Source organism: Podarcis bocagei, assembly GCF_964188305.1.
Source record: "Podarcis bocagei genome assembly, chromosome: 6".
Lineage (NCBI taxonomy): Eukaryota > Metazoa > Chordata > Lepidosauria > Squamata > Lacertidae > Podarcis > Podarcis bocagei.
Window position 1 is genome coordinate 97912428 of NC_138130.1, and position 26895 is coordinate 97939322.

Here is a 26895-nt window from a genome sequence, read left to right on the forward strand (position 1 = left end):
AGAGGGGCTCTCGCGGCTTTGGCTTTGCGTTTTGCATCGCGCCCAAAACAAAAAACAAAAAAAGCAGGCTCAGTCTTCAAAACCCTTCTCAGTGGAGCGGCTCGCATTGCATAGGTGAGTGAATGCGCACCAAAGGTAAAATGACTGAATTAATAGGAGCCAGAATAAGGGAGAAAAAGGGGGACTAAAAAAAAACCCCGCTTGGCTCATAGCTCTGTTTTTTCTTCCCCACCTTGTTAGAAGACCGTGACTGTTCAGCCTTTTAAACCAAAAATAAATTATTGCAATGCATTTGCTAATTATATTGTACCCAAGTTCTGTGTAGTGCAAATTACACTGATGATGGATTTGGAATGAGGTCTCTTCATGCTTATTTATAGCATTTTCAAAAGCCACAGAGCTCAAATGACAGGTGCTGAAACCAAGGGCACAAACTGTCACAGTTGCCACACATGGATGTACAGCCCCAAGTCTCCTGCATCTTCCAGTATATCTGAAGGAGCGTCTCCACCCCCATCGTTCAGCCCGGACACTGAGGTCCAGCTCCGAGGGCCTTCTGGCGGTTCCCTCACTGCGAGAGGCCAAGTTACAGGGAACCAGGCAGAGGGCCTTCTCGGTAGTGGGGCCCGCCCTGTGGAACGCCCTCCCATCAGATGTCAAAGCGATAAACAACTACCTGACATTCAGAAGACATCTGAAGGCAGCCCTGTTCAGGGAAGTTTTTAATATGTGACATTTTAGTGTATTTTTCATCTTTGTTGGAAGCCGCCCAGAGTGGCTGGGGAAACCCAGCCAGATGGGCGGGGTACAAATAATAAATTATTATTATTATTATTATTATTATTATTATTATTATTATTATTATTATTATTATTATTTCAGAGCTCCACAGCAACCACACATCCAACAGCTGTAGCTTTTCTTTGCAGCACTGAGATGATGATGATGATGATATATTATTATTTATACCCCGCCCATCTGGTTGGGTTTCCCCAGTCCCCAGCCACTCTGGAAGGCTCCCAACCAAATATTAAAAACACAATACAGCATTAAACATTAAAAACATCCCTAAAGAGGGCTGCCTTCAGATGTCTTTTAGAAGTAAGATCATTGCTTTTTTTGCACCTGCTGCATTTCAGCTGGTCATGAAGACTTGTCCTGAAAATCTAATTGGTATGCAAACTAAGTGGGTAACTGCTGCCTAACATAAGTTGCTCTGAGCTTTCTGGAGGCTAAGCAAATGATAGAATGAAAATGCATGGCAACTGAGGACAAAGGACCTTGACATTGGAGAAAGTTATAACCCTCTCCAGGCATGCAGACAGAACATTCAAGAGCAGAAACTGAGGATGAGGACAGCAGCATGTGTCCCAAACCTCTCCGATGCCCTGGCACTACCAAGCTTACTGCACTGGGCTCTGCCACCAGGGTTTCCAATATGCCCAGCCAAACTTCCTTAGAAGCTCCTCCAGATCTTCCTGCTCAATGCAAAGGCCTTGGATAAAACAGAGGGTGTCAGGCATGGCTTTCCCTGATCTCCTCCATTAGCAAATGCCTAGACCACCGGTTCTCAACCTGTGGGCCCCCAGATGTTGTTGGACTACAACTCCCATCATCCCTGAGCTCTGGCCTTGCTAACTAGGGGTGATGGGAGTTATAGTTCAACAACATCTGGGGTCCCACAGGTTGAGAAAGGCTGGCCTAGAGGGAGCTACAGTTGTCAGGCTTGGCTCCTGGTCACTTGTGGACAGGGCAAGAAATTGGTCTATGTATAGTTAAAGCTATGGTTTTCCCAGTAGTGATGTATGGAAGTGAGAGCTAGACCATAAAGAAGGCTGAGCGCCGAAGAATTGATGCTTTTGAATTCTTGTGCTGGAGGAGACTCTGGAGAGTCCCATGGACTGCAAGAAGATCAATACGATCCATTCTTAAGGAAATCAGGCCTGAGTGCTCACTGGAAGGACAGATCCTGAAGCTGAGGCTCCAATACTTTGGCCACCTCATGAGAAGAGAAGACTCCCTGGAAAAGACCCTGATGTCGGGAAAGATGGAGGGCACAAGGAGAAGGGGATGACAGATGGTTGGACAGTGTTCTCGAAGCTACGAACATGAGTTTGACCAAGCTGCAGGAGGCAGTGGAAGACAGGAGTGCCTGGCGTGCTCTGGTCCATGGGGTCACGAAGAGTCAGACACGACTAAACAACAACATGTGGCAAGATGTGGGAGCTTAAATTCTCTCCCCGTTGTGCCTATTAAGGTAGCCTTCTTCAGCCCTGGCTTCCCAGAAATGGCTTTAGACTATGACTGCCATCATCCCTGGACATTGGCTAAGGTGGCTGGGGATGGTGGCAGCTGTAGTTCAATGAAACACCTGGAGAGTGGAGGTTTCAGAAGACTGTCATTTCCAGCTGAGTCGCTCTTCAAGAGCGCTACTTAAACACACACTCATTGGCAGATTTTGCCACTCCTTGTTGGTGAAGTAAGGTCATCCAGAGGAGTGGTGTTTAGTTGTTCCCACCCACCACCCCGGTTACAGAGGCCAAACTGACCTCGAACCAGAAGCTGGGGGTTTAGTGTTGCTGGTTCCATCGCTTCGGGGAACTCCTCCAGCAGAGCTTCCTTCAGACATCTTCACTTTTGACTTTCAGGCGTCTCTTGGAGGCTTTATTATGCCAAGAGCTGTATTCAGAATTAAGCAAATACTAATCCCAGGTGAGCCGCTCATGCTTAGGATTATTTTGCATTGTTTTGTGGTATCTTAATGCTTTGCGATGCTGCCTCAAGATCTCTCTGATGTTGTTTTGCTAAACCATGATGCAAGAGGTGCAATCGCTCTGTGCCGTGCTTTCGTGCTTCGTTGTTCTTTCAATGTTTCCTTGTGGGATGGTGTCTGTTGTAACCAGAGAGAGGTTGGTTCAATCTCATTTACTAACTTTGGCAAATGCTTTGGTAGTGGGGATTTGGGTGAGCTATTGCATATTACCTTGATAGTTTAAATGAGTAGGTGGTGTATACATATTTTTATTTAAAACATTGAGAACGGTTTTTACTTTTCATTTGTGACTGGGGATATGGAACCTCTAGAGCATCTACAGATTCCCAAACTTGGGTCTCCAGCTGTTTTTTGGACTACAGCTCCCATCATCCCTAGCAGCAGGACCAGTGATCAGGGGTCATGGGAACTGTAGTCCAAAAAAACAGCTGGAGTACCAAATTTGGGAAACCCTGTTCTACAGGAAGAGTCATAGCTCAGTGGTTGAACAAGTGATTTTCATGCAAGAAATCCCATGACATTTCCTGCCTGTTACCGTAGAGTAGCCTTTCCCAACCTTTGCCTTTGCTTGGAAAATCCCCACGTGTTTCACCTTAGGAGGATCTCAAAATTTACTTTGATTTTATTCATTCCTGCTTTAGACCAGCCTTACTCGACCTTGGGTCACCAGATGTTGTTGGACTATAACTCCTATCAGCTCTGACCACTGGTCCTACTGCCTAGCAATGACGGGTCCAGCCCTGTGGGTGGCATTAGGTGCTATTCCAGTGATTCTTTCTCTGAATGAAAGAGATCATAATATAAGGAAACTCAATTTTCCATTCATTGTGGAGGAAATAAGCCATGTTTTTGCTTAAAGGTTTTTTAATAAAAAAAATAAGGATCCAAAAATCACAACCTTTTGGAACCATCTTCGGACAGTGTAAGAATCCATTCTACCACACCCGCAAAACCAAATAATATGAAACCATCAAGCCAGCCCAGGGAGCATGGTGACTCCATATGAAAAAAACCCAGTAGACCAGATGTTCAACCAACTTTTTAGGTGCTCTGCTAGTTTGATGCTTGCATCTTCCATTCATCTGTTCATATCACTGAGATTTTAATGAGATTTTAAAGAGCTAACTGTATCAGGGGACAAGATTGCTGTTCTATAATTCAGCTAAATCAGTAGCTGTTTTGAATTCCCGGCTTCCCCTGGAGAAGTATCCCATGGCTGCTGCTATTATTCTTATTAATATGATTGTTCCACTTCCTGCTTTCCAGCCTAAAAGAAATAACTGAAAAGGCCAAGCTCCTTATCGTATTTCTTTATTTCCTCTCCCCCGACAGGTAAACTGCAATCAACACATGTCCAGGTTAAGGCTGCATACTTCAAGGATCTTTTGATGGATTATTCCTAGATCTTTCCAACAGGTAAATAACCACATGGTTGAATTCTAAAGCCATTCTGATGGGCTTGGCAATGCTGTTGTTCATTCTGCCGTGGAGGGAATGCTTTGCGCAGCCTTCGTAGCTGCACATCTGTGTGCCGTTTGATAAAGGGAAGGGAAGCTGGGGTGATGGTTGCTTGAAGGTCCTTCGGTTCCCGACATCATACGGTAAATATTGCACAATGGCTGTTAGTCAGATTAGCTAATGCTTCTTAATACCAGTTTGCTGGAAACCCCAGGAGGATCGTCTTGTGTTTTTATGTATCTGTTGATGCAAGAGGAGAAATCAAGAATCCTTTTCAAGAAACCAGTGGACTCGAGTCTCTCTGTATGTAAAAGAAGGAGCTAGAACAGGCATAGGCAACCTCGGCCCTCCAGACATTTCAAGACTACAATTCCCATCATCCCTGGCCACTGGTCCTGTTAGCTAGGGATCATGGGAGTTGTAGTCCCAAAACGTCTGGAGGGCCGAGGTTGCCTATGCCTGAGCTAGAATGAGGATTGGGCATGTGGTGTGTGAGAGGAGAAAGATTGTGCGAGGTCTAGCAGACTACAGAGAATCGCAGCTGCGTCAACAGAAGCATGGGCGTAGCCAAGGGTGGGGGGCAAGGAGGGGCAGCTGCCTCCCAAATCAATTTTAAAAAAACAATAAAAATCCATAGCAAACTGAGGTTCTGCCCCCAAGAAATGGCCTGCCCCCGCTAACAAAAATCCTGGCTATACCCATGAACAGAAGTATAGTATCTAGGGAAGTGATAGTCCCACTCTATTCTTCCTTGGTCAGACCCCACCTGGAGTACTGTGTCCATTTCTGGGTACCGCAATTTAAGAAGGATGTTGACAAGCTGGAATGTGTGCAGAGGAGGGTGACCAAGATGATCAAGGGTCTGGAAATGAAGCCTGATGAGGAATGGTAGAGATATGTTTCACCTGGAAAAGAGGAGCATGAGAGGAGATAGGAGAGTCATCTTCAAATATTTAAAGAGCCGTCACATGGAGGATGGAGCAAGCTTGTTTTCTCCTGGTCCGCTGGGTAGGACCCGAACCAGCTGCCTCTTTGCTTTTCTCAACAACACCACATCTGTGGAGGCAGAACATAGCCACCAGGGTTAGTAGCCAAGTCGGAGAGGCTGTGTTAAGGTGCCACAAGACCCGTTGCTTTTGCTGCAACTGAGTAAGGTGGTCACCAGGGACGCGGATGGCGCTGTGGGTTACACCACAGAGCCTAGGGCTTGCCGATCAGAAGCTCGGCGGTTCAAATCCCCGTGACGGGGTGAGCTCCCGTTGCTCGGTCCGTGCTCCTGCCAACCTAGCAGTTCGAAAGCACGTCAAAGTGTAAGTAGATAAATAGGTATCGCTCCAGCGGGAAGGTAAACGGTGTTTCCGTGCACTGCTCTGGTTCGCCAGAAGCTGCTTAGTCATGCTGGCCACATTACGCAGAAGCTGTACGCTGGCTCCCTAGGCCAGTAAAGCGAGATGAGCACCGCAACCCCAGAGTCGTTCACGACTGGACCTAATGATCCGGGGTCCCTTTACCTTTAAGGTGGTCACCCTTCTGAAAATTGCTGCACTGAAGAGTTTTAAAGACTTTTGCAGACTGGCAGACATTATGGAAATATTTGGCCCTGGTGGGGCAGGGAGGGCATTGCTTGAATTTTAAAAAAATTCCAAAGCACTCTCTGAAGCATTTGTGGTGATTTAATACTGCTTCTTCTGTCTAAATTGCAAAAAAAGCAGCACCCCTGCTAAAGGAAGTAACTCAGGCAAGCGAGTAGGGGCACCCTTCCGGCAATATCTCTGTTCGAAATAAATACCATATTTTTTGCACCATAACACTCACTTTTTTTCTCCCAGAAAGTAAGGGGAAATGTCTGTGCGTGTTATGGAGCGAATGCCTGCGGGTGGCAGGGGGGATCTGCTGCAGTCGTGAGCAGAGGATCCATGGTTCCCCTTCCTTCCCTCCTCCGTGGTTACAAAGCATGGATCCACATGGATCCTCAGGATTTTTGCATTGGGCTACTCCAAACTCACTGTCAGATCCACAGCATGAACCACATGCTGTCTGTGGCCACAGCATGAACCACAAAAATCATATATCCACTATTTCGTTTAGAATATTTTTTTTCTTGTTTTCCTCCTCTAAAAACTACGTGCGTGTTATGGTCTGGTGCGTGTTATAGAGCGAAAAATACGGTAAATAAATCTGGTTCTGTAGACGGCAAACAGGCTATTTTCAATTTAGCATTTCGGGAATTCCCTTGGGGAGCATGCACTTGATGAGCCACTAGCAAAAGGGGGTGGAGGGGGGGAGACACGCTTCCTCGCTCAGTGTCTGCACAGAAGCCTCTCGGTCGCTTACTGCAAGGTAATTATGATGCTTTACATCTGTCAGATGTTGTAAGGTGTGGGCCTCTTAAGGATCTGCCATGGCCCACTGCTTCGCTCCCTCTCCTGTGATGATCTGGGCAAACATCTGTTCTTCCTCTTACTGGTAGCAGCTTTTCTCTGTATCCGGAAACTGCCTTTTAATTGCCCACACCTCGGCCTGCAATAATAATAATAACAATAATCTGAAGACATAAACCTTTTTGTGCATGCACTCCCCTTTCGTGCCCTGCGTCTCCCAGGTTGGTGTGGCAGGCAGTTTCATTTTTTGCGTTGTATCAGCGTGAAAGCGAGGAAACTGAATGGTGAGATTAATCATTATTATTAATAAAAATAATTTATTACTTATACCCCGCCCATCTGGCCGGGCCTCCCCAGCCACTCTGGGCGGCTCCCAACAGGATATTAAATACATGATAAAACATCAAACATTAAAAAACTTCCCTAAACAGGGCTGCCTTCAGATGTCTTCAAAAAGTCCGATAGTTGTTTATTTCCTTGACATCTGATGGGAGGGCGTTCCACAGGGCGGGCACCACCACCAAGAAGGCCCTATGCCTGGTTTCCAGCAACCTCACTTCTCACACTGAGGGAACCACCAAAAGGCCCTCGGAGCTGGGCCTCAGCGTCCGGGCAGAACGATGGGGGTGGAAACGCTCCTTCAGGTCGACTGGGCCGAGGCCGTTTAGGGCTTTCAAGGTCAGCACCAACACTTTGAATTGTGCTCGGGAACGTACTGGGAGCCATTGTAGGTCTTTCAGTTCAGATTTCCCCTCGGCCTCTGAATCTCTAGGTGGCCTCAGGCAAAGGCCCTCCTGTCTGCCTCTCAGCCACACACTCAGCTCCAATGTGGGAAGGATAACAGGATCCTTTCTTACAGGTGGAGAAGGTGAGAGGTCCTCCTGACCTCTACTGGAGTGATGTGAGTCATTGTCACCAAGGTCCCTCTCTGCTGAGGCACCTTTTCTGACCCACAGTAGGAGTGTCTCACTCTGCCATCTTGTCATGCCACCTCCAAAGCACACCTCTTGGGTCCCACTCTACATTACTCAATTATTTGCCAAGCCTTCCTAGGCTCACAAAGATGGTGGTGATCCTTGACGGCTTTGCACATTAATCAGATGCCCACTTTAGCCCAGGGAGGAGAAGAAACTTCTTCCCATTAAGGCAGGCATCCCCAAACTTGGCCCTCCAGCTGTTTGGGGACTACAATTCCCATCATCCCTGACCACTGGTCTTGTTAGCTATGGATGATGGAATTTGTAGTCCCAAAACAGCTGGAGGGCCAAGTTTGGGGATGCCTGCATTAAGGGGTGATAGCAAGTAACCAAAGTAGCTCCAAATCTCTAATTCCCTCCTGGCTGAGACCAGGCAGTCCCCTTCCCTGCTGACCACCTGGCGAAGACCTTTTCATTTCTGCAGGCATTTTAAGCCCATTTCTTATTTTATGGCTAGCTTTAAACTTTTTACCCGTACTGCATCTTCAGTAACCTTATTGTGCACCGCACAGAGACTACAGCAGTTGAACAGTATATAAATTTGTCGAAATCAGATAAGCAGGTTCTTCACTGGGCAAGGCTGGGTCTTCAGTGGCCTATATCACTCCTAATTCTGTTGTGCAGGAGCAGAAATAAGTTTTGCATGGAGAGGGAAAACGGGCGCAGAATTTGGATAGTTTCAGAGCGTTGTGTGAGTGTCTGTACGTACATATCAATAATAGAGTTTCTTTTGTATATTTTGGACATTTCTGATGTCATTCTCCCGCAACCACACATACACCCTTTTTCTCCTGTTCTTGTAAGCACCTTAATATAGTTACAATAAGCAGAGGATATGATTTCACACCCTGCAAAGAACTGATAAATGTCAGCGATGCTGGGGCAAAGATCCAGTCATTATGCTGTTTGGAAGAAAAAGAGATAACTTCATGTTAGAGTGTAGGTAATAGACTTTTCCTCAGTAAACTACATCTGTCACCAGATATTAATGAAAAGTGCACTGGTGGTTATCGGAGCAGGATCTCTGCTGCAAAATAGTATTTTTCCCCCCTGTCTTTCTCGAGGTGTAATAACGTGCCGGAGTGCTACAGCCGTCCCTCGGAAGAGAATTTCAGTATTTTGACAAATGTTAGTGAATTAACGCCTTGTTCCATGCCCATGGGAAATAGCTAAGTATTACTACCACAATCTATCAAACGACAGTGTTGAGACATGGAGAAGAAGCTGCTAACTTTGACCAAGGTTTGGGCCTGGCAGTGTTGGGTAAAGATGAGCAGGAGGCAGACTTATTTATTTGCTTAGCCCATTTGTTATACCCCACTTTGTAAGAGGAATTTTTCACCAAGTTGCTAGGGGCACAAAATGTCAACACCCAGTGCTGCCTCAACAGAGCTACGTGCTATGCAGAATTTTGTGTGTGTTTAAATTGATACCGGGTGGTTCTGTTGGGTTTTTAAATTGTATTGTGATCTGCAACACTGCAAACATGTCCGTGAAATTTAAAAAGCGGTCTAAAAGTGTTCGAATCATAGACTTGCAGGACTGAGAGGTACCACAAAGCCGCTTTCGACTTAGAAAGGAGGTGGGGTTGCGGGCTTCACCCTCCCACCACACGCGCAGGGGCTGGCTCTCAGCCTCCGCGCGATTGAGGGAATCCCCAACCGCGTCATCCCCTGGCCAGCCAATCGGCTGGCCTGGGGTACATGGCCTGCTCCATTTAACACAGGCATGGCCGGGGATCTCCCTCTTTTGCCGCTTACAGCTGCTCCCGTTTCCCACCCTCCCGTCCTTTAAGGTTTTCGTCTTTGACCTTGCTATGAACCTCGGTTGGTCGCCATTAAGGGGCCTGGTAGGATTTTTTCCCACTTGGCAAATTGGCACCAGCCACTTGGTTTTTTGCCTACCTCGTAGCGAATTGTCACAACTTTCTTGGTACTGGCAGTTACTCATTGGTATTGTTATGTAGATGGAAGGGGGGAGGAAGCCCCATCACCTGCCCCACATATTGAAGGGTAGTCCGATAAAGGATTCCGGGGGGCGTGGCCCTGTCCGAAGCCTAAGGAAGTGAGGGCCTAAGGCACGCCCCTTAGCGGTGACCCTGGGGGAGTTCCTAGTTGATGTGCATCAGCAGGACTCCCCCTACTGGTGGTTAACCCTTCCCAGACTTCAAGCGAACAGGCTGAAGCTGGATAGTCGGTTAGGACCAATGCCTAAGCCAATACCGCTCATCACCTGTAACCAATGAAGTTGTAGCCTTATTAACCTTAAATAACTGTGTCATGTGTCTTTATTTCCACTGGGGGGCAGGCGGACACTCGCCACGCAAGGTAGGGTTGCCATATGTCTGGGAATTCCTGGACATGTCCTCTCTTTGGGGTCCTACATGTCCATCCGGGTGGGGGGGCGGGATTTTACTTTTTAAACCAAATGTCCTGAATTTTGGGGGGTTTTTTAAAAAAATGGTGTGTGGGCGGCTCTGGTTCTGGCTCTGGTGTGGGCGACTTGGGCTCTGGCTCTGATAGCTCTGGTTCGGTGGTGGCAAAGGGGGTACCGTGAGATTGCCCTAAAAAAGCTCAACAACTTTTGAGCTGTCGGGATTTTTACCTCTTGAAATATGGCATGTAACCTGAAGTGTATGTGAAGTATGTAACCTGAAGTGTATGTGACCCGAGGTACCACTGTATAACAAATACAATGTATAACAAATACAGTGGTACCTCAGGTTACATACGCTTCAGGTTACAGACTCCACTAACCCAGAAATATTACCTCGGGTTAAGAATTTTGCTTCAGGATGAGAACAGAAATCGTGTTCCGGCGGCGTGGCGGCAGCAGGAGGCCCCATTAGCTAAAGTGGTGCTTCAGGTTAAGAACAGTTTCAGGTTAAGAACGGACTTCTGGAACGAATTAAGTACTTAACCCGAGGTAGCACTGTATAATGAATTTGTGCTGGAAACTCTTACAGCAGTTAAACTCTTAAGGATTCTACCATGAGGCAGGTAACCAGTGGGTCTATTTACACGGCCCAATTGAAAGCCAGCTTGTTTTGCACCTGTCAGTCTCAAGCGCACCGCCGTGGCAAAACCTTGGCATGGAGTAAATAGCCGTGGAATGGACCATTGAGCGCATTCTGGGCCTCTGCTAGGAGAAATGGCGCGTGGACCCGCAGAGCGTTTCAGCCTGTCTTCTCAGGTGTGCGAGAGAGCAAATCCTCCTTTTCCACCAAGCGGCATTTGAAAGCTGGAGCTGCCCCAGACTAGAACTTTGTTTTAATTTGAAGCTTGTAATTAGATGTTGATGGATGGGAAGTCACTGGGCAAGTTCAGCAGCGCTGCCTGCTTTGCAGGAAAAGCCAACAATGTTCCCAAGGAGACCCGGCGCTTTTTTATTTAATATTAATGCACTGGCGTTTGTTTGCACAGTGCCTATGGAACCATGAAGGTTGGCAGGGCCTGATCTCAGGGTTATTTGGGCTGCGTGGGTCCAGTGGTTTCCTTCCCCACCCCCAGTATAATTCTCAGCGCTTTTCTGCTCAGGTTTATACAAAGTTGTTTTTTCAGTCTAATAAACCTTAGAAAACAAAATAATATAATTCGTTCTGAGGCTGCAGCAGACTCAAAATCCAGGGATCTCTTTGTTAGCAGATATTCCCAGTGTTTTTTTTTCCTTTAAAAAAATGTTTAGGGGTACTCTCATTTTCCTACTCATATTGAAATACTGTCCCTCAATGAGGCCAAACTTAGATTCACAAAATGTTTAGGGGTATGTGTACCCCCATGTCCCCACCAGGAAAAAAGCACTGGTTATTCCGTATGTATATTTTCTTTGAGGTTGTGCTGTTTGATTATATTATGTTAATTATGCTGCATACCTTGGTGGAAAGGTAGGACAGAAATAAATGAAGGTAGGACAGAAATAAATGAAGGAAGAAAAGGTGAGGAGCGGATCAGTGAATTCTGTAGTTGCTCCCTTACTCATTTCTGGACAGGACTCCAGAACTTTATTAAACTTGTATGTAAAGGCTACTTTGGCACCAAGGTTGTTTGTTGTTGTTTAGTCATTTAGTTGTGTCCGACTCTTTGTGACCCCATGGACCAGAGCACGCCAGGCACTTCTGTCTTCCACTGCCTCCCACAGTTTGGTCAAACTCATGCTGGTAGCTTTGAGAACACTGTCCCACCATCTCGTCCTCTGTCGTCCCCTTCTCCTTGTGCCCTCCATCTTTCCCAACATCAGGGTCTTTTCCAGGGAGTCTTCTCTTCTCATGAGGTGGCCAAAGTATTGGAGCCTCAGCTTCACGATCTGTCCTTCCAGCGAGCACTCAGGGCTGATTTCCTTAAGAATGGAGAGGTTTGATCTTCTTGCAGTCCACGGGGCTCTCAAGAGTCTCCTCCAGCACCAGAATTCAAAAGCATCGATTCTTCAGCGATCAGCCTTCTTTATGGTCCAGCCCTCACTTCCATACATCACTACTGGGAAAACCAAAGCTTCAACTATACCGACCTTTGTTGGCAAGGTGATGTCTCTGCTTTTTAAGACGCTGTCTAGGTTTGCCATCGCCTTCCTCCCATGAAGCAGGCGTCTTTTATTTTCGTGACTGCTGTCACCATCTGCAGTGATCATGGAGCCCAAGAAAGTAAAACCTCTCACTGTCTCCATTTCTTCCCCTTCTATTTGCCAGGAGGTGATAGGACCAGCACCAAGGTTAATGCACATTTAATGGCTGTGTTCTGCATCCACTGTTGGCAACAGCAGCGCCTCCGCATACCAGCTGCTGGGAAATACAAGGGGGTGGGGAGAGCCGTGTTGAGCTCAGGTGTTGCTTTTGGGTTTCCCGTGGGCACCTGGTTGGCCACTGTGGGAGAACAGGACGCTAGGCTGCATGGGACTTTGGCTTGATCCAGCAAGGCTGCTGTTGTGCTTCATTAGCCCTAGTGGTGATTCTGCAGAGCCTTTCCTCCTGCAGCCAGCTCACAATGTACGAGAAGTTGTGGGCTGTACACTCCTTGCCACCTTTCCATGATACGTCATGGCATTCACACAGTTTCTTCATTTCCCCCAATTCTGTCCCAAGAGACCTTGACCATCTCAGCTGTTTATCTAACTCTGCACTATTTAGCGGGGTTCTTTATACTATATGCGATTTCCTCTTTCTGTCGGCAAATTATTTGGCAAACGCCGTGCGGCTAAGGAAAGGTGATTAAAGAATGCTCATCTTAGATTTGGAAATGGCCGGAATCCAGCGTTTAATGGAAAAGGAAGAGAGAGTCTTTATCTGAGACGGATTTGGTCAAGGCTTCCCGAGAACAGCTCAGCAGAAAAACACCCTTGAGTAGGTCGTTCGTAATTCATCCATAAGCCTGCACCGGAGCCAAAAGAATTATCTCAGTCCCTAAATCAAGCATGTGTTTTAAGTGTTGCTATAACAGAGGTTAGGGAGCTTTTCTTAGCCCAGCAAAAGTCCGTGATTTGTTCTGCTTTGCACATGGCAGTAAACAATAGTTACAAACAAACTGTGGTTTGATGTCAGGCGTGGGGAAACTCTGATTCTACAGAAGCTGTGGGACTACAGTTCCCATCATCCCTGACTTCTTGCCATGCTGAGTGGGACTGATGGGAGTTGGAATCCAACAGCAGTGGGAGAATGCATGGCATCCTGGAGCAGCGCATTGGTATGGTGCATGCCTCACCTCACCACCGCTGCTGCTGCTGCCCTGCCACCAGGAAGGAAGCCAGAGTCTGGCTTGTCATCGTTTCTCACTAAATTGTAACTATGGTTTGTTTTTGGTTGACTGCCTATGGTCTGCTTGGGGGAATAGAATCGCAAACCCAAGTGTCTGGCATTTCCTAGGGGCACAGCACAGGAGCAAAGCTAGCAGCACACAGCAGCATGCACCAGCATGCAAATTAAACAATTGTTTGCTTTGAACCATGGCTTAATGCTGGGATGGAGAACCCCAAGCACAGGGTTCAATAAGACACCCCCCTAAGCATCACTTTCTGAACCTCAGCCCTATTCCCCAGGCTGCACACCTCCTCTTCTTCTTCGTCGTCGTTTTCTTCTTCTTCTTCTTCTTCTTCTTCTTCTTCTTCTTCTTCTTCGGCAATCACTCGTAGCCGAATAAGATTGTCTTCCATAAACACGGTTTTAACAGTGAGTCCATAAGTGACTGTGGAGGCCAATTCTGGATCCACACATCATTCCACAGTGGGGACATAGGTTTCCAGGCGGGAGTTGATCACAGTGAGGGTTTGCGAAGCCTGCCTTCCTCTTAGCACGTTTCTCCCTTTCGTCCTGAGTTCAAGCATCTTCAAAGCCCATGACACCTTTGGTAAAGGCTGTTCTCCAACTGGGGCGCTCGCAGGCCAGTGTTTCCCAGTTGTCGGTGTTTATACTACATTTTTTAAAGATTTGCCTTGAGAGAGTCTTTGGACCTCTTTTGTTGACCACCAGCATTATGCTTTCCATTTTTAAGTTCGGAATAGAGTAGTTGCTTTGGAAGGTGATCATCAGGCATCCACACAAGATGACCAGTCCAACAAAATTGATGTTAAAGTATCAGTGTTTTGACACTGGTGATCTTTGCTTCTTCAAGTACACTGGCATTAGTTCGCCTGTCTTCCCAAGTGATGTGTAAAATTTTTCAGAGACACCGTTGATGGAATCTTTCGAGGAGTTGGAGATGGCGTTTATAAGTGGTCCGTGTTTCACAAGCATACAGTAAGGTTGGTAGTACAATATCTTTGTAAACAAGCATTTTGGTTTCCCTGCGAATGTCCCGGTCCTCAAACACTCTGCACTTCAATCGGGAGAAAGCTGCACTCGCAGAGCTCAGGCGATGCTGGATTTCGGCATCAATGTCGGCCCTTGTGGAAAGATAACTGTCCAGGTAGTTAACACACACACCCTTTCGAGTGTATAAATCTGGCTGAAATGTAACTCGGATAATCATAGGCTCATAGCATTGTAGAGTTGGAAGGGATTCTGACCCTGCCCACTGCTGGCTTTTGGCCTCTGCAAGGTTTTGTTTAATGGAATGTGGCCTTTGCTTCATGCCCCTATTTGAATGTGGTTTGCACTGAGCTCTTGTGAATCCAATGGGAATATTCTCCCTTGCTGCAAACGTTTCTTGCTGCAAAATCCTCTCTCTGTCCCCAAATTTGCAAGCACTTGGCTTTGCACTTTTTCTGCAGAATGGGCTCATCCATATAAATTGAGTGGGGTGCCTGGCAAGTCACTTACCCCAAAGGCGGTGTGACTCGTCTAGGGCGAATTCCTCACTGCAAGCAGGATTTATGGAGAACGAGCGGGGGTTTTATGACTTGCTTAACATCAGGTTCTCTGGGTCCTGTTAAGAAAATGTCACAAAGCCTTAGGCACTCTGTTCCCACTTTTACAAGCTTCCTGCTCAAGACCCTTACCGCTTCTCCTATAAAAGCCACAGTGTTTGGAGAGTGGGCAAATGAGAACCGAAAAGGAGCTGGATGGGATGTTGGGTGCTTCTCTCTTCACTGCCTCACCTCCCACCCAGCCCAGGTCTGCATCTTCATCACACTAGATTTCCTCTGTGTGTGGGTGGCCCCTTATTGGAGGAGAGAAAACTGCACAGAAAACCCAGGGGTAAGCAAAAGACGTGCCGTTTTTCTGTACATCTGTACCTATATGTCAGGAAGAATGTGTAGCTTATACGATCTGAAAGCATATTTTCCTGGCTGCTACAGTGGCAAGAGCCAGCGTGGTGTAGTGGTTAAGAGCAGTGGACTCGTAATCTGGTGAACCGGGTTCGCGTCTCTGCTCCTCCACATGCAGCTGCTGGGTGACCTTGGGCCAGTCACACTTCTCTGAAGTCTCTCAGCCCCACTCACCTCACAGAGTGTTTGTTGTGGGGGAGGAAGGGAAAGGAAAATGTTAGCCGCTTTGAGACTCCTTAGGGTAGTGATAAAGCGGGATATCAAATCCAAACTCCTACTCCTACTTTCCTCCATATCGGGCTAATTTGCCCTCCTATCAGTAGCAGAGGAAGCCACTGGAATACCCGGAATGGCAAATATGACGCACACCTGTGGGGTGGGTTGATCCACCCAGGGGGTGGGGAAAACCGGCCATGGAGGTGGGGCGATTATCCCACAGGGGCGCATCTTCCTGGGGGTGCCATTGATGATGCGCCAACCCTCCCAGGAGTGGCAGCACCACCCGCTGATCACACAGAGGCCACCATCCATCCTCCAACTGCCTTCAGACACTCACATAGGACCTTCACTGCCTTCACTGGTTCTGATTTGAAAGAGAGGTAGAGCTTTAAGTCAGCAGATGGCATACTGCTTGAGGGTATAACTCCTCCCAGTGCCAGATATTCTGGGGGCCCAACCCTCCGAAGGAGCGTTGCAGCATGAGCATTTCCACTTGCACCAGGCTGCTTGGCATCATCTGAGAGCCAGTGTGGTGTAGTGGTTAAGAGCGGTAGTCTCGTTATCTGGGGAACCGGGTTCGTGTCTCCGCTCCTCCACATGCAGCTGCTGGGTGACCTTGGGCCAGTCACACTTCTCTGAAGTCTCTCAGCCCCACTCACCTCACAGAGTGTTTGTTGTGGGGGAGGAAGGGAAAGGAGATTGTGAGCCGCTTTGAGACTCCTGAAGGGGAGTGAAAGGCGGGATATCAAATCCAAACTCCTCCTCCTCCTCCTCCTCTTCTTCTTCTTCTTCTTCTTCTTCTTCTTCTTCTTGGCAGCCCCCATTTCATGTCACAATGATTCACGCAGATGACCGGAGCCTGCGCCTGTTGCCATTGGGCAGGCAACGGGAAATCTGTCAGTTTCTCAGAGTTAGGGAGTTATACGACCCTTATGCTTGAATTTACTGGTAAACATCGGAACTGAATTATATGCTTTTCCGTCGAAATCCATTTTCAGTCATTTTCACAACACCCGTCTCTGCTGGACTTGCTCATTTCCTGGAGGGGCTCATAGTTCTTTAAGAAGCAGCCCAAGAGCTTCCTGGCATTTGGAAATGAAACGGTAGGGGTGAGCAGGAAAAATTAGACAAGAATGCCTTCCTTATTGGCAGTTACTCTCTTTATTCCCATTGTCACTACAAGGGGAGCGTCGCTGATAGATTCCAGATGGCAGCTGGAAAAAGGAGGATGCAGTTTCATAAAGCATCAGGTAGATGCAAGGTGCCCCAAAGTGTCACTTTTAGATTTGTTTGCCAGGGTGCCGCGGGCTAAATTATTAGTTTTTCACACCCTGCAAAGTCCAGAGAGGGGCTTGTGACATCTTGAGCATACAAACCCAGCAATCAGGACCCCACATGTTCTGCTGTTGCTGTGCAATTCCCATCAACCCCAAGTAGTGTGGTTGCTCTTTGGACTACATTTTTAAATGTCATGGCACTACTGTTGGAGGTGAGCTTTTAGGCTGAGCCAGCCTCAACCCCAGCAGTGTTGGGTGGGGTTGGAGGGAGCTGGAATCCAAAATATCTGAAGGGCAGCAGTTTGGGGAACTCCTTCAAAACAATCCTTTGTGGACGTATTTCTCCTTGAGAACTTCTCCATGAAGTCCTTGTAATCACAGAACTACAGCAGCTTGGAGCAGGGCTTTCAGTGTAACTGCCCCAGTTATCTTAAACGGCCTTGGCCCAGTAGACCTGAAGGAGCGTCTCCACCCCCATCGTCCAGCCCGGACACTGAGGTCCAGCTCCGAGGGCCTTCTGGCAGCTCCCTCAGTGTGAGAAGTGAGGTTGCAGGGAACCAGGCAGAGGGCCTTCTTGGTGGTGGCACCCACCCTGCGGAAAGCTCTCCCATCAGATGTCAAGGAAATAAACAACTACCTGGCAGCCCTGTTTAGGGAAGTTTTTAATGTTTGATGTTTCATGTTGTTTTTATATTTTCTGGAAGCTGCCCAGTCATATGGGTGGCATATAAATAATAAAATTATCATCAGTGCTATCTTTCTATTTAAAAAGAGGTTCCAGAACTCACCACAAACACCTCCCTTGTTCTCTTATAATGGCGATGGCACTGACTAATGGCACACTTCTGGCGCAACGGAATACCATGATGGAAGCCAGAGCACACAGAAATGCCGTTTACCTTCCCGCTACCTATTCATCTACTTGCACTGGCGTGCTTTCGAACTGCTAGGTTGCCAGAAGCTGGGACTGAACAATGGGAGCTCACCCCGTTGCAGGGATTCGAACCGCTGACCTTCTGATTGGCAAATCCAAGAGGCTCAGTGATTTAGACCATAGCGTCACCTGCTCTAACCACCTCACCCCACTGGCACCCTGAACCCATCTTTGGAGGGTTTCATATATGTATCTATCCAGTTGTTTTAAATGTATGTTTGCAGATTGCCTTGAGAGTCCTGGGAAAGGTGATGCATAACTTAAGAGAGTACCTTTACTCCTGAACATTAGGTCCAGTCATGGCCGACTCTGGGGTCCGGCGCTCATCTCGCTTTACTGGCCTAGGGAGCTGGCGTACAGCTTCTGGGTCATGTGGCCAGCATGACTAAGCCACTTCTGGCGAACCAGAGGAGCGCATGGAAACACAGTTTACCTTCCCGCCAGAGCGGTACCTATTTATCTACTTGCACTTTGATGTGCTTTCGAACTGCTAGGTTGGCAGGAGCAGGGACCGAGCAGCGGGAGCTCACCCCGTCATGGGGATTCGAACCGCCAACCTTCTGATCGGCAAGTCCTAGGCTCTGTAGTTTAACCCACAGTGCCACCCGCGTCCCTAACCTAAGAGAATAATAACAGCTTATTGCCTTCGGTCATGTGGGCGCAGGCACCATTTCTCAAGAGTTCCAATCATTGCCTCTCCCTTCATGAACACTCAGCCTGAGTCCTTTCTCCCAGCACCGGTCCCCTCTGTACCCAGACTCAACTCCCCTTTCTTTCCAGCCCTTCGGCTAGACCTCACAAATGGATTTTAAATCTTAGGCCATAAAAAAAAGAAGAGGCACGTCGTCTGGAGAGTCGAGGTGCGCAATTTGCGAAACAATCCACTTTTGGTCCTCAGAATCGAATCCACTCGTCTCCCCTTGCTTCTCCTTTTGTACCCTCATTTATCTCTCTTTCTTTCCCCCGCTTTTTAAAGGGGGTGGGGTGGGGTAGGGGAAAAGACATTAATTTTCATAAGAAAAGGTAGCCGGGCCCTGCAGATTAACAACGTGTCTCGTTTTCTGTGGTAGTCTGTCAAATGAGGCAAAAGCCTGGGGGTTTGGGGGGGAAGGGGGGAGCATAATGGCTCTTTAATTGGACCCCGCTTGTTCAAAAAGGTGTGTGTGTGTAGGGGATCTGCCTCTTCGTTCCCATGGCCTTGCAGACCGGCCTCTGAGCATAATGCCAATTAAGAGGGAAATAAAGGATATGCAAAGTGGTTGGGGGGGGACGGCGGCTCAACTGGAATTGCTCCTTTTGTGGCTAAAACAATGGGGCCCTCAGCTCAGGGGAAGAAGGGCTCTTTGCTTAGGGCTGCTTCCCGCCCTGTCTCTGACAGGGCTTTGCTGAAGATTGACTGCTGAGCAGGCCAGCGCTGGGGTTGCATGAAGCCGCAGGTTTTTGGAGAGCTCTCTGCATGGCGGAATCGAGTCAAGTGGCCCCCGATTCCTTCTGCCCCTTGGCTTCTGACTTTTGTGGCTGGAGGCAGCAATGTCTCTGCACACCGGTTCCTGGACAGTGCAGGAGGTGGTGGTGGTGAGCTCTTGAGGTCGGGTCCACCTTGCCAGTTTCCTACAGGCATCTCAGACCCTCCAAGTGTCCCTGTTTTCCAGGGACAGTCCGGAATTTACAGAAGCCACCCCTGCTTTTCCTCGGGACGTCTCTATTTTCATTAGAGAAATGCTGGAGGCTATGGAAGGCTGATCGCCGAAGAATTGATGCTTTTAAATTATGGTGCTGGAGGAGACTCTTGAGAGTCCCATGGACTGCAAGAAGATCAAACCTCTCCATTCTGAAGGAAATCAGCCCTGAGTGCTCACTGGAAGGACAGATGCTGAAGCTGAGGCTCCAATACTGTGGCCACCTTGTGAGAAGAGAAGACTCCCTGGAAAAGACCCTGATGTTGGGAAAGATGGAGGGCACAAGGAGAAGGGGACGACAGAGGACGAGATGGTTGGACAGTGTTCTCAAAGCTACCAGCATGAGTTTGACCAAACTGTGGGAGGCAGTGGAAGACAGAAGTGCCTGGCGTGCTCTGGTCCATGGGGTCACGAAGAGTCGGACACGTGATTGGCCAACAGTATATATTTATGCTTTGCTTTCAACCCCAAGTTTAAATCTTTTTGCCTCCAGAGTTTTCTCCTTGCTACTAGTCCTTATGTTACATATGAGGAGTCCCTTGCAGGAAACCTAGAAACCAAAGGCTTATATGGTCCAGGAAACAGAAAGCCTCAGGAAAACAAAATCCTTCCTTTCCAGGGTCATCTCAAGAGCTGGCTTTCCTGTCAGGCTTTGGGAGTTGTTTTGCCCAATGCTGAAAACAAATATCTACTTAAGCCCTTGACCCTTCATGAAACCGTAGACCTGAGGCAATACCTAATAAGCAACATTTATTATCGCATTATCAGTGGCTCCGGCACCCGGATGGCTTGGCACAACCCTGTCCTGTCACCTTTATCAGCCTTACTAATGTCTGAGCCCATTTTGCTCACTGCAGAGTCACCGATCAAGATAACTCAGCTGCCTGTTTCTTGCTGATCTTACAAAACCGAGGAACTTTTTTTTATAAAAAAGAAAAGAAATCAAATGAAGCCATTTGACCTAATAAAATACCAGCCCACCCCCTCAACCAAAGATCCAGGAAGGATAAGCTGTACCTTAGTTTAATAGACAAAAGAACTAGGAATAATTCTGGAGAAAAGGCTGTATCTCCGCTACTGGCTTAATGCTGGTTAACAAACAAGGAAGTTAAGTCACAATCCTGGTTTGTTAAGTTTCCTTTTTTCGAACGTGGCAGGGAACACTGAATTCACGGAAGCTGGGGTTTTTGCGTGCTGAAACTGCTGCATACGGAGGCTGACACTTATTCACGGTTCAGCGTGACACTTATTCATGGCTTTGTAAACCATGGTTTGTCAACCATGGTTTTCGAAGCCTTCTATCAGCCTTCCTTGACCCCAGTGCTGGATTAACATATAAGCTAATAAACTATAGCTTAGGGCCCCACTCTCTTGGGGGCCCCAAAAAAAATTAAAGGGGAAAAAACCTGGATGTACATTTCTAAAATATAAGATGAAAAACAAATAAAATAAAACCTACGTACAGCAACAGTGTTTTGTGTTGTGTAGGCTCCTATGATATAAGGAATGGGCCCCGCCTGCTAGCCTGCTCCCTAAAATATCACTGGTTTGCTCCTTTCTATATATAGGGTGCCTACATTCTGCATGTGTAATGGCTTTCAAAACCTATTAGGTCCATGAATTACCATATAGCATATATTCAACACAAAAAAACAGCGACAATTTGTTGTTGACAAAGGACAGCTGGACATCATCATCATCATTTATTTATACCCCGCCCATCTGGCTGGGTTTTCCCAGCCACTCTGGGCGGCTTCCAACAAAACACTAAAATACAATAACCTATTAAACATTAAAAGCTTCCCTAAACAGGCCTGCCTTCACATGTCTTCTAAAAGTTTGGTAGTTATTTTTCTCTTTGACATCTGGTGGGAGGGCATTCCACAGGGCGGGTGCCACTACCGAGAAGGCCCTCTGCCTGGTTCCCTGTAACTTGGCTTCTCGCAATGAGGGAACCGCCAGAAGGCCCTCGGCGCTGGACCTCAGTTTCCGGGTAGAACGATGGGGGTGGAGACGCTCCTTCAGATCTACTGGGCCGAGGCCATTTAGGGCTTTCACGGTCAGCACCAACACTTTGAATTGTGCTCAGAAACGTACTGGGAGCCAATGTAGGTCTTTCAGGACCAGTGTTATATGATCTTGGTGGCTGCTCCCAGTTACCCGTCTAGCTGCCGCATTCTGGATTAGTTGTAGTTTCCGGGTCACCTTCAAAGGTAGCCCCACATAGAGCTTCAGTAGGTTAGGGACTCATCAAACCTAAATCCGTCCCTGCCTGACCCGGTGCCCTCCAGCTGTTTTGGACCACCACTCACATCAGCCCCAGACAGTACGATCCCCGGGATTGAATCTGAGATGTTCTGTGTCCAATGCAGAGTCTCTCCCATGGAGCCACAGACCTTCCTTTTCTGGCAATGGACCAGGGCGAAGGGGGAGGTCCATCTGTGCCATTGAAAGAGTCTTAAAGATAAAGAGTAAGCTCCGTGGCAAAGATGCCCTGCTCTCTCTCTCTCTTCTCGCCTCCACCTGCACTGGAAGGATCTTTGCATCCATATGTGAAGAGGGGAGGTCATCACCCATGCAATTTCCCATGCAAGTCCTCTCTTGACAACAAAGCAGGTGGCCTTCTGAGTTGTAGGGGCAGAGCGGAGGAAAAGGCCGGTAGAAGCCCAAATAATGGCATGAATTGTGTGTGCACAAATAGCCTAATCGCGTTAGCAGACGCACTAATTAAAGACGCTGGTGAACCCAACCTAATTACGTGCACAAGAGGCAAACAGTCGAGTGGCGGGTGCCACAAGGCCCTTTCTCGCTTCGCGTTTGTGTCTGACGTTTGGCCTGCCAGGGAAGACTTCTAGCTCAGATTGAGGCCATTGTCGCTGTAGTGTTACTGCCACACACACACACCCCTCAGCCCCAGCTGATCCAGCCAGGAAGTTTCCCAGAGCTCAGCATCCTTTTCTCAAAAGCAAGCTGGTTATTTGCTTTGGGGAGGAGAAACACACAAAACCCCTGATTTCCTCTCATTAGATCCACTGCCTATGAGAATTTCAAGTCTCCGTGTTGGCCAGTGATGGAAACGAGTGGTGTTTCTTATGTCTGTTTGTTCAGGAATTTATTACCTGTTTGTTGCTAGGTCTGAAAGTTGGCTTGTGGAGCAGGGCATACAGTAGTATAATAATAAAAATAAATATAATAATAATAAATATAATAATAATAATAATAATAATAATAATAATAATAATAATAATAAAAATAAATTTTATTTATACCCCGCCCTCCCCAGCCAGAGCCGGGCTCAGGGCAGCTAACACCAATAAAATCACAGTAAAAGCATAATAGGGGGAAAGGGGGCGGGGAGGACAAATTTAAAATACAGATTAAAATGCTATTTAAAATGCAGCCTCATTTTAAAATAGCCGATAAATCAAGACCACAAGGGGAGGGAAACATAAGGGTCAGACTGAGTCCAAACCAAAGGCCAGGCGGAACAGCTCTGTCTTGCAGGCCCTGCAGAAAGATGTCAAGTCCCGCAGGGCCCTGGTCTCTTGTGACAGAGCGTTCCACCAAGTCGGGGCCAGTGCTGAAAAGGCCCCTGGCTCTAGTTGAGACCAATCTAACCTCCTTGAGGCTCGGGACCTCCAAAGTGTTGTCATTTGTGGACCTTAAGGTCCTCCGCGGGGCATAGCGGGAGAGGTGGTCCCGTAGGTATGTTGGTCCTAGGCTGTATAGGGCTTTAAACGTCAAAACCAGCACCTTAAACCTGACCCTGTACTCCACCGGGAGCCAGTGCAATTGGTAAAGCACTGGATGAATGTGATGCAAAGCATACAATATAACACATTGATTCAAGCATCAGTTTATATCCCAGCTTGCCAGGAGAGTTGTGGGTTGCCTCTTGAGTTGGCGAGGCCCATCAGACAGCAACAGGAAACTGAGCTTTCAGTGGCATGCTGTGTCAACCGAGATTGAGCAGACACCTTCTGTTCTCACCTTTAAACTCCTTTTCACTGCCAAGCTGTTGCACTTATTTCTGCAATAATTAGCCGATGGTCTCTGGTTTTAATACTTCAGCTTGGTTTTTCTTGTATGTACACTTGCAGTAAACCCTTTGATTTCTTTTTTTAAAAAACAACAACACACAATAGCGGTAAATATTTTTTATTTTTTAAAATTTGAATGAATCAGTAAATGGAAATATTAGGAGAGCATTCATGGTGCAAAGACCTCCTGGAATAAAACAATTTTAAGCTGGAGTCTGAAACTTAACTGAGGATATTTTTATTCTCAAATATTAAATATTTAAATATATATATATATATTAAATAATTAAATAATTATATTTTAAAAAATACTTAAATATTTTGGGGGCTGGTGAGGGGGGAGAGAAGGGTATGGGTGTATCAGTTAGGAAGCCAGTGGTTACTTTTTAACAATGCCATTTTCTTCACCTGGTTAAATGTTGGCTGTTTTCCTAAATTGCCTGAATTCCTTTGCCTCTTTCCCCACCTTCCTCTACACATCACTTAGGGGGAGGGATAGCTAAAATTGCATCCTCCAGATGTGCTTGGACTCCAGGTCCCATGAGCAGCAGTCAGCAAAGCCAGTGGTCAAGGATGATGGGAGTTGTAGTCTGGCAACAGCTAGAGGGATAACCAGGTTTCGGCCACCCCAGGCTTTGAGCGTCCGAATTCAGGCACCCACATGGAGAGCTTTGTTTTGAAAATGGCATCAAAGTCGAGGTGACGAAGAGGCAAGGCTTCTACAAAGAGGCGTAGAAGAATGCTACCTTCCAAAAGTGGCAAACATCCTTCGGAGCGCAAAGCCACTCCCGACATAAGGAGGGGGGGGAGTTGTGGGCTCACGCCCTCAACAACTGCGCGGGGCTGGCTTCAGCCCCACGTGACCTGGGGAATCCTCGGGCCGTGTCAGCCCCAGGGCTAGCCAATCGGCTGGCCCAGGGGGCGTGGCTGGGTCACTTAAGGTCGGCACGGCCCCGGGATCTCCCCTTTTTGTCCTCGCAGCAGCTGCGGTTTCCCACCCACCCTCTAGGTCAGTGTTTCCCAACCGGTGTTCCGCGGCACACTAGTGTGCCGTGAGATGTTGCCTGGTGTGCCGCGAGATGTTGCCTGGAGGGAGGCGGGCGAGGGAGTTTGCTTCCCGGAGGACTTGTCGGAAGCCGCCCCTTCCCTGGGCGACACGCCGCCTCGCGACTCCGGAGTCAGTCCCGTGGGCTCTCGGAGGGACTCGCGAGCGACGGCGCGGCGGCTCCGGGGCGCGCTCAGCCGGGCCGCCGTGCGCCCCCGCTGCAGCTGCCCGGCGTGGAGCGCGACGCGGAGCCGGCCGGGCTTGGAGGCGCCCAGGTAGGGCCGAGCCGGGCGGGGGCGGGGAGGTCTCGGTCTGCTGCGGGCGCAGGAGGGCGAGCGGGAGAGGGGGAGCCGTCGGGTCTCCTGGAAGGAAGCGAGGCGGCGGCTGAGGGGGATGCAGCCCCATCCCCAGCAACAGGCGCTCCTCGAAGTGAGGCCACAAGTCGGGGCTCGGACAGGGCCTGGAAGCAGCGGCTCCGGCTCTTGGGAGCGGAGAAGGGGACTTCGAAAGCGGCCTGGAGGAGAAAAGCCCCGATGCAGCGAGAGCGGGGAGCGTGCTGCCTTGTCCAGGCCTCCTCGCTTTGTGCCGTCCGCTGCCGGGAGCAGGACACGGGGGCTCCTCGTTCGCATGCTTTCCCGGGTGATCGGTGAGGGTTAGGGTTAGGGTTTGGGTCCCTCAGTCCCTCGCTTTGCTGCCTCCTCCCCTCCCACCCCCAAAGCTTGGAGGTTCCCCGGCAAGGGGGAGGGGAAAAAATTGAAAACTTTCACTTTCGTGCGTCCCTCCCGGCGTGACGCTGCGCGCTGACGTCACGGGGCTGTAATGGTGGTGTGCCGCGAGATTTTTTTCATCAAACAAGTGTGCCTTTGCCCAAAAAAGGTTGGGAAACACTGCTCTAGGTATTCCCTCTGACCTTGCTATGGACCTCGGTTGGTTGCCGCAAGGCAGGAATTTTTCCATTTGGCAAATTGGCAATAAAAAAAACGCCATTTGGTTTTTTCACCTACCTCGTAGCAAATTGTCACAACGCCCTTGGTTTGGTGGTTAGGCATTGGTAGGGGTATTATTATGCAGATGAGTTAGGGAGGGAGCGCCATCACCTCCCCCAAATATTTAAGGGTAGTCCGATAAAGGATTCCGGGGGGCGTTGCCTCGTCCGAAACCTATGGAGGCCATGGCCTAAAGTGCGCCCCTGAGCGGTGACCCCTCGGGGAGTGCCTAGGGATGTGCATCTCGGGGGCTCCCCCTGTTGGTGTTAACCCTTTCTGGTTCTCATGTCGGATAGTCTGATAGGACCAATGCCTAAAGCCAAATGCCTCTTACCTGTAACCAATAAAGTTGTGGCCATTTTTTGCCCATTAACCTAAAATAACGGTGTCCTGTGTCTTCATTCATTCCAACTGGTGGGAGGCGGGAATCGCCACGCAATACATTTTGGTTTAAAAATCTTCCTCGGGGATCATCGAAAGCCAGAGGGAGAACCCGGCCCGTGAAAGGGAATCTCTCTTTGAATTACCCCTGAGGAAGATTTCAGAATCTTTAAAATGCACTGGCCGCCTGTTGGTTTTCATTTTGTGGTATGAACTTCTCTCTCTTTCACCACCGGATTGTGCCTTCCCTCTCCCACCCATCTTCTGCTCAATTTTTTCCATGCTGCTTTTTCTTTCTTTCCCCTGCTTCTTTTAATACCTTCAATCAGGGGGCGAAGAGGGGGAGCAAAATCTGAATTAAGGTGCGACGGCTCCTAAAGAGCCAGCTTGTTGAAAAGCACGGAGGACAAAGATGGGGAGATTTCAAAGCTTCTGGGCCTGAAAGAGACCTCCTGTCTTCCTCCTCCTCTCCCAGCACCTGGCGATGCCATTGAGGATAGCTTCTCCCTCCCTCCAGCTTTAAATGAGAAGAACTTTGACAACACAACAAGTTCCTGTCAAAGGAGAGGGAGGGGGCCCCCCGACAATAGGGGAGTGTCTTTTCTAAAGCCCTTTTCTAAAGCATTCAGATAGAAAAGTGTAAATAATGAAAGGCTGGCGAGGCAAAGGCCGGTCCCTGGGAGCATGCCTTTGCATTCCATTCAAGCCCACCGCTTGCCGGAGTTTTCCTGGAGGAGCTCTGCAGATGCCCAGCGGTTCAGCGAGGTTAGCAAAGAGCTCTTCCCTTCCCTCTGCCTTAGAAATGAAAATCCAACGGCTGACTTTGACTTCTTCGCTGAAGTTGCATCCTTGTTGTTCTTTACCTCTTCTCCGCCCGGATTCTGTCCACCAGGGTTGTTAAGGCCCTGGTACCTTGTCGGATTTTATTTTTAATTTTCCACCCCAGAGGGGGGAAAGATAACAATGATGTCTGGTAAATGGCTCAACCTAAAAGCAGATGATTGAACAGCTCTGCAATGTAGATGGAGCAGCCTGACATTCCTTGTGAAGGAT

The 26895-nt window shown here is 48.3% G+C and overlaps 1 protein-coding gene across 11 annotated transcripts in view; it reads left to right on the forward strand.

Annotated features, from left to right (window-relative positions):
* TENM4 (teneurin transmembrane protein 4) overlaps positions 1–26895 on the forward strand; it is a 1513375-nt gene that overhangs the window by 1083977 nt on the left and 402503 nt on the right. For all 11 annotated transcript variants that reach the window (XM_081197251.1, XM_081197258.1, XM_081197259.1 and 8 more), the window contains one exon: positions 4106–4189. The gene's annotated coding sequence lies outside the window, so the exon portion shown is untranslated. The remainder of the gene's footprint in view (positions 1–4105; positions 4190–26895) is intronic.